Consider the following 15,142-nt stretch of genomic DNA (forward strand, 5'->3'; position numbering starts at 1 on the left):
TTGTCCGTTGTGCAGTACATCGTGTTACACCTACTGTTTTGTGCCCTGCAGTTGATTCACCACCCTTATCTGCTCGTAAATTAAGGTGTGACTTCTCTCTTTCACTCATTTGCGAAAATTCTGTCAATTTTTATAACACATTGAGTGTGGTGAAATAAGATAGTATTTGGTATTGAAAAGTTTAATATTTACGATTTCATGATAGTTTTCCGTTTTGATTATGTGTAAATATATCGTAAGTGAGTTTGCATTCTGAGTTGATTGTTTATTTTTTATGCTAATACAGGATGTGTAATTTTAAGAGGATTATACTCTGTTAGTTTGGAAAACATACTCTAATAAAACCATTTGCTTTTAAATTTCATGAAATTAATTTTTAGGATTCCCTGACTGCTAGTTACTCGCCAGTTCGAATCTAGAGGCGATATGAAAACTCAAAGCATCGTTCCATTTCTCTCTGTCTCAGACTGTCTGAATGTTATTTTTATTGATAAATTGGAATTCCTCTTTTTTAAAAAAAAAATTAGCGCAGCTTAGAAGTTCCGCAAGGCTGCTACGTTTTCGAGCTGCTAAAATTGTCCATCCTATTTCCTAAAGCTTGCAGTAGGCCGATCAAGTTTTGGATTTCAAAAAAATAAGCGATTACAACAAAATTTAAGAATAAGGGATAAGCACAGTCAATCTAAATGACAGTTGTTTTTAGATTTGTTTTCCCTCCATGACCTTTATACCTTACTCATCAAAAAAAACTATAGAGTGCTATATTTGTAACATGCGCAGTATCCAAACTTTAAAAAAGTATATTTCTTAAGATCTCATTATTGAAAAAAGGTCTTTTGTGTACTTTTTCCTTAAAGTAGACTTTTAGTAAGGTTTTCAGTGATAAAACGATGGTGTCTTTTATCTGGAAACCTGAGAGAGCTTAGCCCAGACCACTCTATAAAGTATGCAATACATAGGGCATTGTTGCCAACATCTACTTTGTATATTACTCACAATCAACTAGCTACAAGTACAAACCTTACTTTAGTCACATGTGAGCCACTAACACGGTCTAATGTTATAGAAACATGAGCACAGAATAGAGAATGACGGTGAACCACACAATATAATGCCCTAGAGCGCGGTGCTTTCTTCGACAACAGCACGCCATTTCAGATGCAAATTTAATACTTTATCTGGTGCCTTGCATAGAAAAAAAAATTTACTTGGAAATCAGTATATCGCCAGTACAAATATATGCCAGTATATAAGTATAAGTATATGCAACAGTATATTGCCAAAATTTGCTACCAGACAAGCAACTTTTGTACTTGCTAGGTGACTTTATGGGCCTCACAAGAAGCTGATTAAAATTATCCATTTATTCCCAAAGTTCTCAGAAATTAGTTGTTCAAAGCACTGTGGAGTTCATCCAAACCTAGGGAGAATAGACTAGCTACTTCTTCAGTCCCTGCAGATACAAGGTGTGGCTAAATTAAATAACGAGACTGATGCTGCTACAGAAAAACTATGCATGCGCCAAATCCTAACGACCGGACAGCTGTGCAGCGTAAAGCCTTCTCTTTCGATTGCAGCGTCTCGCGTGTTTGTAGAGAAATCTGTCTGACCGGAACCATCGTTTGTGTAAGAGGTGTTAGTGTCGTTTCGCCGAAAATATGATACTACACATGTAATAGGAGCGACGAATTGTGAAATTTCACATCAAAACTTGATAAAACCGCTACTGAAACTTATCTTTTATTAAAAGAAGTTTATGGCGATGATGGTTTATCACGTGAGCGAGTTTTTGAATGGTTCAAGCGTTTCCAAGATGGCCGAGAAGACGTCGGTGATGATGACCGCCCTGGTCGCCCATCCACGTCCAAAACGGTTGAAAATATCGATTATAATTAATCAACATTACTACCGTGAGGTGCTTGCTCAACTCCGTGAAAGAGTAAGGAAAAAAACGACCCGATTTGTAGAAGAACTTTGTAATGGGTTCTCCATCAAGACAACGCGCCGGCTCACAATGCATTGTCTGTCAAGACGTTTCTAGTTAGTACAACATCCCAGTTTTAGGCCATCCGCCTTATTCGCCTGACCTGACTTTTATCTGTTCCCCAAAGTCAAAGGTGCATTAAAAAGGAACACGATTTCAGTCCTTTGAAGCTGTGAAACAAAAAGCGGCACGCGTCATGCAGGAGCTCACAGAAAAAGACTTCCAGCACTGTTTCGAACAATAGTAAATTCGCGTGGAGCGTTTTAGGGATAGGGTAGGGTGTATATTGAAGGTGATAATAACTAAATATGTATAAATTTCAAATAAAATGTTTTACAGCAATAGTCTCGTTATTTAATAGCCACACCTCGTACGCTATTCTAACAATACGAAGAACATTAACACGAACTACTCGTATTTGGTTAAGACAAAATATTTTTTTCAAATAATGGTGCTGTCACGCAGGTTCTTGATATTTCCCCTCTTTGCGATTGATTAGAGCTAATGACATTGCCGATAGATTGCTGGCAATTTAAACTTTTTTCTTAATTTTAGTTAAATCCAATTCGCATCTCATCCAATTTACAAAGCGTCTTATGATTCTACACGATAAGGAAACAAAAAAAGCTAGCTTGAACAAACATGTGACTTTTATTTGTTACAATACTTGCTCTTGATAAAAATTACTACTTACGAAGTTCAGAAAATGTATAATTTCTGATAAAGTCTCAGAAATATGAAAAAAATAATTCAATACATTGGTACTTCTATTTTGGAACTTTTTCAAACTAAGCATTCTAGTCACACATTAACCTAACTCTTTTTTGTAATATATAGAGCGGATTGCGAACATTATTATGAAATTTAAAAGAAGTGCTGCCAGCTCCCTTTCACAAAAGACTTCTTAGTGAGCAAGAGTACATTCTGTCTGCATACATACATAATCCATCCACTTCTACCGCCTTTGCAGAGTAGAAGCATTGCAGAGCTACCTCCACTCATCCTGGTTCTTAGCAAGTTCCATCCTCTTTCTCCAGCCCATGTCTCTCTCTCTAACCCTAAAACCCTCTATAACATCCTCCACCCAGATTTTTCTTGGACAATCCCTATTTCCCGCTAGTCTTGTTTCGTGTTCGCGTCTGGCTACACTAAATCATTGGTCATCCTGGTAAACTGCCCAAAACATTGCAACTGATTAGATCAAATTTTTTTCCACTGCAGGTTTCACGCCCAAATTCTTTCGGATAATAGCATTTCTAATTTTGTCCCTCTTTGTCTTTACCAGTCTTTGTATTTTTCTTGCTAAGATATACCGTCTCCATCGCTTGAAGCTGGCTTTTTAGTGCCTTGTTTGAAAATAAGATTCGCTGGATTGAGTTAAAATTGAGTTTTTAAGAATCATACTGCGACTACAAATATTTCTCTTATTTCCTATTTTCTATTTTGCCTGGTATTTCTTTTATAACTTCTGAGATGATTGGCACCCGGAGCTTTTTTTAGTGCACTGCCGGCCTCCGGACAGTGTTCTCTCGTTATAGACACCACTGACCATCACCGGTCAGTGAACTGTAAGAAGCTCTTAGAAAGACAAGATCTAAGGGTCAGCAGATGGATACAAACCCGGGTCTTCCTCATGGCAATCCAATATGCTAACCGCATCACTAATCCCTAGTATCTAAAACTTTTTACACTTCCTAAAATTGTTCCTTTAACTATTATGTGTTCTGTGTCTCCTGTTCTTTCCATCACCAAAGTCACACGTATAAAGTAAAGTAATTGCCTATTTTTTCTGGCGGGCTTAACGTCCAACTATCAATTGAAGAGCTTGGTGCAAAAAGGAGTTATCTACAGGTTTTTAAAATTTTTAGTAGGGACAAAAAAGTAAATATGCTTTAAGATGTATTCCTTATGTTGTGTCTGCAGTAAGGATTAGTTAATATATTGTGATGGGGTCATTTGGGGCTTAATTTGAACTTTCTAGGGCATTTTTTAAGCTTGCTATAAGCAAAAGTTATTTTGCAGCTATTTTTTGCACCAAAATCATAATTTTCAGTAAAACTTGAGTACATATTAAGTACTTTAGTCAACAGATTTCTTGTTTTTGAACTTTTAAGTGGCATTTTGTGTCTTGTCGAAGCGGATGTTAGATATATTATTATGCCTGTCAAAAAGAAAAATAATAATATCTATCTAATATAAACATTAAATAAACCTAATATAAAAATTTTTGTTTGATTGATTGCGTCATCTTTTCTGTTTGGAGCAAAAGATAGTTATCTGCAGTAGAAAACTCATTTTTGCTCCAAATCTAACCTAGGTTAGAGAATAAGTAATAATAAACGAGTCTGCATAAAGACTCGTTTATGCACCAAAAGATGTAGAATTGAACATACAATAAGGGGCGCCACTAAACACATTTTCTGAAAAAATGTAGATAACTCCTTTTTGCACCAAGCTCTTCAATTAGGTGTAGTGGACGGAGGCGACTAGCAAACATACTTTATTGTAAATTTCTTTGATTAACCATTAAATAAAATCCAAGGCCTAAGACCGGGAATCGAACCCAGTACCACAATACATATTAGCTTTACAGGTCTCGCCTCTAACCGCTCGGCTACCATGTTGAACATATCCCTTTTTAGGTTTAACTAATTAGGTTTTTGCTTTTAAGCGTCGATATTGAGTTTCGCTATTAATATTTAAACAAAAATTAGAACAGATTAATGTAGAAGTTTAAATACCCGAATATAACGAAAGCGAACTGGTGAACGGCCAACTTTACCCAGGAGAGGAACTTCTCAACCTCTCCACCCCTCTCGATTCCGCAACCTCCAGTGGAGCTTTAACTAGATAGATCAACATTTTTTCTAACTTTTACCCTTTTAAACTCTTTAGAAAGTCTCATTCTTTCACCCTTCTATATTCTGCCCTAGAATAAAGGTAAATAAGGACAGCCAATTTGAATAATAATTAACCAAGGAAGAAGAAGTCCTGCAAAAAGAAAAAGTCTAAAAAAAATATAGTTTAAAATTGCATTTGGTAACAGGTTCAAAGTAGGGTCCTTTAGTTCATAATGAGGGAATCATTTTAATTTTGTTTACCTAACAATTATAAGTGGATTTTAATTAATGTTGGGAGAAATCTTTAACTTTTCTCACTGCCATCTCTAATTACAATTTTTCTTTTTATCTCACTTGAGCGAAAATCTCAAGTGAGAAAATTCAGTATTAACAAAAATTTGTGTCAATTTCTAGATTCTTCTGATTCTATAACATCTATTAGATGCCTTTTTGTATTCTCTTATTGTTGTAATAAAAACCTTGAAACATCACAAACATTTTTGAGATCGAAATAAGTTAAAATCTTTGTTTCTTCCGGGAATCCATTTTACTAGTTTTTGAGTTTGAAACAATATACGAGGATCGTTTGAAAAGTCCGTGCAAAAATAAAAACTACTTAATTTTTTGGGGTAAACCTAGTTTTCAACATAGTCTCCTTTTAGGCTTATACACTTCGTCCAACGCTGCTCTAGTTTGTTGATCCCTTCCGAATAATAGGATTTGTCCAAGTCTGAAAAATAGCCATTCGTTTCTGCAATCACCTCCTCGTTTGAATAAAATCTTTTTCCCGCCAGCCATTTCTTCATATTGGGGAACAAATAGTAGTCCGAGGGAGCCAAGTCTGGAGAATAGGGGGGATGGATGTGAAACGAGTTGGAACCCTATTTCCATTAATTTTGCGACCACAACTGCTGAGGTGTGAGCTGGTGCGTTGTCGTGATGGAAAAGGACTTTTTTGTGGGCCAATCGTGGGCGTTTTTCTTGCAGCTCGGTTTTCAAACGGTCCAATAACGATGAATAATATGCACCTGTAATAGTTTTACCCTTTTCCAGATAGTCGATGAGGATTATTCCTTGCGAATCCCAAAAGACAGTCGCCATAATCTTTCCAGCCGAAGGAACGGTCTTCGCCTTTTTTGGCGCAGATTCCCCCTTGGTAACCCATTGTTTAGATTGTTCTTTGGTCTCAGGAGTGTAGTGATGTATCCATGTTTCATCCATAGTGACGAAACGACGCTTAAAATTCTGCGGATTATTCTGGAACAGATGCAAACCGTCCTTGCAACACTTCACACGATTTCGTTTTTGGTCAAGCATGAGCAATCGCGGCACCCATCTTGCGGATAGCTTTGTCATGTCCAAATGTTGATGCAAAATATTATGTAGCCGTTCATTCGAGATGCCCACAGCACTAGCAATCTCACGCACTTTCACTCTTCTGTCATCCATCACCATATCATGGATTTTATCAATGATTTCTGGTAACCTCAACAGGGCGTCCAGAACGTTCAACGTCACTTGTGCCCATATGGCCACTCCGAAAATTTCGAAACCACTTACAAACTGTTCTAATCGAAGGTGCAGAGTCACCATAATGTTTATCAAGCTCCTCTTTAGTCTCCTGAGGCGTTTTGCCTTTCATAAAGTAGTGTTTAATCAACACACGAAATTCTTTTTCGTCCATTTTTTAAAAATCACTCGACTTCCTCGATTCAAACGAATGCCAAATACAAAGAAATAGACCGATCTGGCTGAAACTTGGTGTGTGTTCTTCCAAGAGATGCTACTAACTAAACATAACCTCGATACGCGCCAGTGGTGCTATCTCTCTGACTTTGCACGGACTTTTCAAACGACCCTCGTATGTATCTATTGGCTAATTTTTTTTTCACATTTACTGTAACATGTACATTGAATGAGTTTGTGTGTGAAAGCATGTATGTATCTCAACTTTCGGTAAATTGACAGATTTATTAATAATAATAATACTTTATTTTTTAAAAAAAGTATGTACAATGTTTTTAAAGAAAAAAGTATATTAGGCTTGGCTACATGCTGCCGTCTGCCAGAGTTTACTATACTTAAAAAGAGAACTATCTTTCTTAATGAGACAAACAAAACTAGACCTATAAAAATAAGAATATAAAATGATAATAGTAATAATAATAATGAGCTGTTTCAAAACAAAAAGAAGAAAACAACTTTAGTAGCAAATTAAATGAGAAAGTAAATGTACAAATTCAATAATACAAAAATAAATGAAAAATACACGATAGATTATAAATAGAGCAAAATAAGTAAATACGAAATGATAAATACTATATATAAATAATAAATGATACTTAAACATAAATATTCTAAGATGAATCTGTAATTCATATATACCTAACTCTCCAAGGATGTTGAGCATAGCGGATCAATGGGGCGAGGATTTACTTGCCCGGATGAAAAAGCAATAATTTCATCCCTTGCAAGAGTTCGCTTACCGAAATAAAGAACCCAAAATGCTGCCAATAGAGGCACTCACCCAGAAAATGGTATAACTCTTCGCGGATATTGAAATTACAGAGAGAACACATTTCAACATAGGGATCTCTCCCAAGCTAAGGTCTACATTTCCAAGTATCTCTCACCTCTTAGCTTAAATAGCCAGCGAAGTTCCGAGTAGTTTAGATTCTCGAAGAAGGAGGCCGTAACTTTTTCCCGATGCTCTGAAATCAAATCTCTATACGATAAAAATCGTTCGGATACTACTGCACGATTTACAGACTTCACCAATGACATCTGGAATTTGCAGAAGCTGTTTGGGGCAATCAGGAGGTTGACAGATCTATTCGTCTATTATATTACTTAAATGACTTTCCAACAAAGCATGCCTACACTAGCATTCATGCAATGAATCTTTAAATCCATACCAGCCAAGAAGAACAAAAACGGATTTGTCAAGTAAAGTTTGAATTGAAGAAGTCTAAGTCCACTTTTCACCAGTTCATTACCAGTTGGTCGGTCACCAACTCAAGACAATCGCATGACCCTCACAAAGGTATTTACTAATTCTTAATCAACAGACAAAAACCTTTTAAGGGACAATAATCTTGAAGTAGTTTCTGAAATAATGGTGGCCTCTGTATCAACCAAAAAAGACAGTGTTGCGAGAGCAATGTCCTCAGATTGAGTGAGCCTCAAATGCATTGCTTCTCTCTCACCATCAGATTTCTTCTGATCCAAGACTCTCAGATTGTGAAAGTTAATTTATCAGTTAGTTTAAGCGAAGTAACACCTATAACTGTGCTCCTCCATAATTCCGTAGTGTCGTCTTCAGATACACATTAAACAAAGCTATTATAGTTTAAGTCTTTTCTTTTATTCATCTTCTAGTTTAGATCTTCTACAGGTTCAAAGCTTGTTTGAGAGGATAAGATTTCGAAACTATTCCTTAAATCCCCATTTCTAAATGAACCTCATTTACATGTTTCCTATGACTCAGCCTGATGTCCAAACCGTGTGGCTACATCCTGCCACAGATTTCTCGTTTCTTTTGCTTAAATTCTGTAGACAAGCTCCTCTATTAAAAAACTAGACTTTACATGTGACTATCTTCACATCTGTGTGAAACCCGTCAAGTTCTTGCACCTCAATACTTGCTGTTTTAGTTTACGTTTAGAAAACATTGTCTCTTCACAAACTAAATTACCAGAAGTGTCCTCACTGTTTTGACTTAATTCGTAGCAAATTCACGTTGTGCACGGATGACCAAACATTTTTATATTGATTACTTTGATTATCATCTTTAGAAGTGGTTTCAAACTCGAAAATATAAATTAAATGAGAATCATTACTTCACTTTTTTTTTTTAAAAAAATCTTGCTTTACTAAATTCTAAATTATGAAATGATTAAAAGAAAATCATAGTTTAAATTTATGTTATGCCACTTTAAAGTTTCATATTTTTAGTTTTAAACTCCACAACTTTAACTTTGGCTACAGCACCATTACAAGTTAGTTCAAGTTATTGGGTAAACTGTGGTCTAAAGTTTGGCCATTGATGCCTGAAGGCACTCCAGCGTATTTATTTATTTAAGCAAAAGCAGTCGTTTTGTTCACAAATTGTGTATCGGGTATCCATTTCAATAAATCTTACAAAAACCGTGAGTTGATTCACAACCAAAAAATGATTTAATTTTGTTGAGTCATATTAAAATATTAAATACTATTTTAAAGTAGTAGATAACAGTACTTCATAAAAACATTTATTCTGTTATTATTTAATATTAACACCTTACAAACTTCTTATTAACAGAGTACGCAACGTAAATTGAATTATAAATCCACCGTAAGAATGCTAACAAAAGTTTTCTTGTTGAATGTTATAATCGTGACGGGGAGTTCCAAACTTATAAGGTAGGCTTCTTAATTTACTTCAGTTACACCATAATTAAAGTTGTTAAAATTTTTAAATATCATTTCTTAGTCCGTTACTTTCCACAAGTAGAAAAATATTTTTCTTTCTCAATTAAGATTAGCCATAGAGTCTGACTGGAAAAAGTATGAATCAGGGTGGAGCCAATATGAGTTCTTAGCTGAAAGTGTTCTTTCGCTCTTTTATTCACAATATTAGGGCGTCATAGAGCACGGATATAAAGGGTGTTCATTTTAAGAAGGCTCAAATGCATTTCATGCTTAAACGGTTGATCTGAGCAAAAAATAGTAGAGGAAAAATTTGTTGCCCGTTGGCAAAGGTGCCTCCTCAGATAGAGAGGATGCAGAGTTGAAAACCTCCAGGCTAACCTGGCTTGCGAACCAAAGGAGGCACCTTTGAAGGCACAGTACATACTGCATGAGCTGCGTAAAGTGCATTATTTGATAAATTAAGGAATAAGTTTGATCCTTTAAATGAAAGATATTGATCACTTAAATATGTGGCAGGAGGTTTCCAATTTTTTTGGTAATTAAACGCAACACTCCCAAAATTACCAAAAATTTATTAACCCTTCTTGTTGTTAACAGATGTAAAATTATTTTTTAGCCATTTTGTGAATACTTGAGAACATCTAAAGCTTTTAACATTTGTTAGAAAAATCATTCGGAAAACGACTTATTTCCCGATATTAAGAAAAATACTAGCTTTACTGCTTTGGTAATATTTTCAGAAGAAAGGGGATGAAAAAATACATAAAAATGGCCTATCACATGTTCTTCTTTCTCTTTGATAACAAGTTAAAAAATTGAAATATGATTAATAAATACCAGATTTTGAAATGGCCTAGCACCTTTAATTTTGAAGATATCGAATTTGGGTTTCCTATTTCTTTTCATAACTTTTTATACTCTTTAAAAATGTGTATATGAAAATGGGGGTCAACTGCGAACTCTCACTTTTGGTCGCGCGTCAGCCGCTTATGCGGGCAGGAATCTAAAAATCAAGTCACATATTCTGAAACTAGAGGTGATGGGCAACAAATTTTGCCTCTACCATTTTTTCGCTCAGATTAACCGTTTAAGCATGAAAAATGCATTTGAGCCGTCTTAAAATGAACACCCTGTATGCGGAGGAGTGGTCGAAACTTTGGGAGGTGATTCAGCAGCTCAAATGCAACAAAAAATATTCTCTTCACTTTGGCCCGATTCTCAATAGTGTCCAAGATATTTGCATTTTTAACTTTTCCGTTCGATATTCGTGTTTTTCACCATAAAAACGGTCGTAACTTTTCTATCCTTTATCCTACATCAAATCTGCTTATTCTGTTAAAAAATGCAGTTGAAAATTTTAACAGAAATCATCGAGAACGAATTTTTTAGACATTAAAGTAAAAATTTCATTATTATAAGAAACGTTTTGGGGTTAAACAGATTTATAGGAAATTTAATGCTCTTTCGTTTGGAATAAGCAGATTTGATGTAGGATAAGGGATAGAAACGTTACGGCCGTTTTTATGGTGAAAAACACGAATATCGACGGAAAAGTTAAAAATGCAAATATCTTGGACACTATTGAGAATCGGGCCAAAGTGAATAGAATATTTTTTGTTGCATTTGAGCTGTAGAATCACCTCCCCAAGTTTCGACCACTCCTCCGTATACACCCTGTATAAACTCAAAAGTGTACATACTTACATTTTTCACCTGTGCAATCCTTATGTATTAAAAAATAAAAAACATTTATAATTTGAAAATTGTTCGAGAAGACAAATTAAACAAAATTACAATTTTTTTAGGATCTGTTGATTGCTAATAGGATGGATACACAAAGAATTAGCGATCATGGTACCACATGGCATTAAAATTCGATTTCAACCAACATTACATTTATTTATTTGGAGTATGTGTACCATGTGAATATATACCCGGTATTTATGAGTGTGCGTCAATAAGTCTGCACGTAGCCAAACTAACTCATACTGATCAAAAACTCATACGTATACTGAAAATCACAAAAAGTTTAATTATGAAATTTTGAATCGGTGCCACCATTGTACCGAATAATTGCTTGTAAACAAAATCAGCTAATTGGCTGTTCTAATTGGCTGAATCGTTTGTTCCAGTATTTATACGTTTTCTTGAAAACGACTCCAACAGTTTAGTCTAAACTACACATGCTCCTTACTTTTATGTAAACAGATAACTTATATTTGTCCCATATTACTAAGGCAGTGCTTCTTAAGCCAATTATTTGGGAGAGATGAAGGGGCCACAGATTTTTTCTTTAACTCTTTAACCTTTCTAGTGTTAGGAATTCATTACGCAAGTAAAATATCTGAAATTCGGGGAGCTGTTACTGAATAAATTTTGTGGTTATTAGCCATTATTTTTTCCCCTCGTACTAAACAATTTTGTAAATAAAAGTTCTTTAAAAGTCGTGTGATTGTTCGCATCAGAATTAATATTAAATAAGATTAATATATAAAAAAAATATTTATTTTTAGAGATTTATGCTAAGAAAGGAAACTTAAGTAACTTTAGTGCAGCAAATTGCCACAGAGCGGCGTCAGGATTCAGATGAGTATAAGGCGCTGCGCTTGTTAAGAATAGAACTATCTTTGAACTATACTAGCTAAATTGCAGTTAAAATATCGCATTAAAATAGTTGTAATGGTTTGTAATTGACATTCATAATTGTTTGATTTTTGGAATAGATTGGTTAGAATAAAGGAGGGATTCTTCCCCTCTTAAAAAGAACTGTTTTCCATAATATTTTATTGTTTTCTAGTAAATTATTTAAACTATTGCATAAAGTTAACTAATTTTTAATATATTCTCTCATTTGCGGTATAAATATTTCAACAATGAACAATCTGGTGTATTCTACCTGGGTAATGAGAGTGGCTGCGCCATTTCAACTCAAGTGGCTACAAACATGAAAGAATGGAGAGCAAATGACCACGAAGTCGATGCGCCCCTGTGCTGGTAAGTACTGCCTCATCTTTTACCTCTTTCTCTTTTTTGTTATGTTATTAAATTACTTTAAATGTTAGATTTTTTATTATAAGTTAGTTGGCTTCAATTAACTTCACTATAAAATTATTCTGCTGGTGATTTAAAACGAACTCTACTTATGATTCATCTGGGGTGAAATATAATCTATTAGTGTAAGATTTCTAGAAAGATGCCTTATTTAGTCGTGGCCTGTGGCAATTCAACCGTTTTGAAGGATTCCCCTGTTAATGCAGTAAGTTATGAAACTAAAGGATCAGGATGTGAAGAAACTGAGGCGTGAAGCGCAGCCAAGCGATATCTTGTACCTTCAGAAACATGAAGAACAAGGAGCTCTCGGTGCGAAGGTAGAGTTAGAAACAAAGTAAGGAGCATTAGCGGATTCGACGGTATGTTTTTGATTGGAAGGATTGGATTCTGTAGATTTTGGAAGCTTTGGCTGAGCTCCAAAGTTCCATTCCCTAAGTCCAGACAGGTTTGTGTATCATATGGTGTAGATTAGTCGTTTGTTGTTTAAGTGAAAGTTTAGATCGTTTGACAAGAAGTCTAGAGAGAAGTTTGAATCGTCTGTTTTAGTTCTTTTGGTTTTAAGTCTAGTGTTTCGATTCCAGGTTAGGCGTTTGTCCATGATGAGTCCTACGTACTTACCACAAACTGTTGTAGAAAGAGGAGTGACGTTTAGGTAAACGGGTGGAAGAATAGTTCATCTTAGGGAGAATGTAATGTAATTACATTTATGACGGACGGACGTATGTCCATTGTCGAAAAGTGTATATTTTTTATTTTAGTATAGATTGTATAATGTTCTGTTCAAATAAACACTTATTATTATTTATTCATTTATTTTAATTCTCCATTTATTTAGCCTAGGCTCAAGAGACTCGATTTGAGAATTAGCACTGATTAATGCTAAGTTTTCGTCCATTACTTTTAGTCGTCTGATAAGAATTAAATTTTCAAAACTGTAACACTAAACATGTAATTTAAAATTGAAATATTTCTATCATCTTAATTAAATTTGCGCGAAATAGTAACAGTTTATAAGAGACAATGAAACGATCTATCTTTGTGACTTTAGTGTATGTTACGGCTTGAAAGGTTAACATAGTTTAGAAAGAGGAAGAAAAAGGGCCTAGGACACGTTGGTAAAGCGACATTAAGACTGTTCGAGCTGGATATCCTTCCAAACTAGAAGCCACTTCACACCTATCTAGATGGAATGGTTTGCAATGTAATAAGATTAAAGTGTGGGAGAAAAAAAAAAAATGGGTAAGTCTCTCGAGAAGTCACAGTTATCTTGTGAATGTGTCAAGTAAGAAGAAAAAGTGATATGTAAAGAAGTTATTCAGCAGAGTAGTAGGATTGCTGTTCTACAATGCCTCATCGTTTTTCTGAATGAGAAAGGAACCTTGCCACCATGTTGCTTTTAGTTCACAACTCGAAGGGATTTTTATGTAACTTTGAAAATATATTATTTGTGAGGTTCACGATCTTTTCAACAACCCTCATCTGTAAGGCTGCAAGGCTGCTATTGGAGGAAGACCTTTAAAAATCTTTGTTTTGGGTCGGAATTAGGTTAGGGACTGATTGCCAAATTAGCTGTTTGGGCTTAATTATCCCAAATTATAATTATAATGTATACATATGTTTGATTTCCAACTGTTTTCTCTTATAAATGGTTTTAAATATCATTTCACTGAACTACTTCTTTTTTTTTTAATAGATCATTGATCAACTTAGGAAGTGCTATTAAGCAGCTTTTAAAAGCAACCATTTTGTTGCAGCTGGTCTGTTGCGATAACTCTTAACTGCTTATCTAGTTTAAATTATTCTGGTTACAAAAGATAATTTGGTATCCACAAATTGTTAATCAATTAGGCGGTTTAAATCTAATAAATAATAATCGTTCTACAAAATATGTCTCCTATTGATTGTGAGAATAAAACCGCCAGAGATGCTTAGGAGATAGGGATATTTCAATTTGAGGTCGGTTGGCAACGGCTACTGTTACTAAGGCAACCATCAGAAGCGTGTCTCCTATTACCCAACAGTCAAATGGCGTCTATTATATTTCACTGGTTTTAATTTAATTCCTGTCCACCAAGTAATGGTAAACTCTAGAATCTATAAACTGATTATTTCTCTATTAACTAATTTGTAAATCTCTATTATTTCTCCATAACTTCTATTCCTATCGATTATTTACAAAACTGAAGAAAAAGCACTGAATTTTTGTCTTAATAACGCTTTATTTTTTGTGTGTGTATTTGCTCTTTGGGCATGTAACGTTTGTTAAAAATAATTAACTCTGATGAAGATCGTTTTTCGAATGATAAACAGTAAGAGGTTCACCAACTTCTCCAGAAAGTATATCTATTTTCACTGAATTAAATTACTTTTCACATGACCAATCAACAATGGACGTGGTCCGATATTGGTTTTTCCCCAAGCATGTTAACATGCCAAGGATGGCGTACCTTTTTGAGACGTGGGTCAAATCTTGTTTTTTTAGTACTAGCTCTTGGGTCACTAATGCCTAATTGCACAAGAGTTAAGTTTAAAAATTTTAAACTGAATATTTTCAAAACAATGTGTGTTTTATCTAAAGAAAACTCTAAATATGATTATTTGTTTTGGGTTGTCGATTTTTTAACAAACAAAATATGAGTAAAATTAAACATTTTATTTGATATTTTGTAAACACTTTTGCTTTATTTTAAATACTACAAAAGCATTTGTCGTCATTTGCGTTTTAGAACTGTAATGATCAAACTAAAGGTTATTTAGATTGCATTTAAATTGCTTTTGTGTCAATGCGTGATTGAAAAAAATACAGATAGAATATTAATTATCCACACAATTAGAAAATCTAAATCAACCCGCGTAA

The 15,142-nt window shown here is 34.6% G+C and overlaps 1 protein-coding gene and 1 long non-coding RNA gene across 3 annotated transcripts in view; both read left to right on the top strand.

Moving 5' to 3' along the window:
* The window catches only part of LOC141455996 (inactive dipeptidyl peptidase 10-like), a 333,209-nt gene that overhangs the window by 145,189 nt on the left and 172,878 nt on the right, over positions 1 to 15,142 (top strand). The window lies entirely within an intron of this gene.
* LOC141455999 (uncharacterized) lies at positions 10,851 to 13,086 on the top strand. Its single transcript, XR_012459557.1, has 2 exons — positions 10,851 to 12,228; positions 12,867 to 13,086. It is a non-coding gene; the product is annotated as an uncharacterized lncRNA (long non-coding RNA).

Source organism: Rhodnius prolixus, unplaced genomic scaffold, assembly GCF_049639745.1.
Source record: "Rhodnius prolixus isolate KJV_2025 unplaced genomic scaffold, Rpr scaffold_4, whole genome shotgun sequence".
NCBI classification, from domain to species: domain Eukaryota; kingdom Metazoa; phylum Arthropoda; class Insecta; order Hemiptera; family Reduviidae; genus Rhodnius; species Rhodnius prolixus.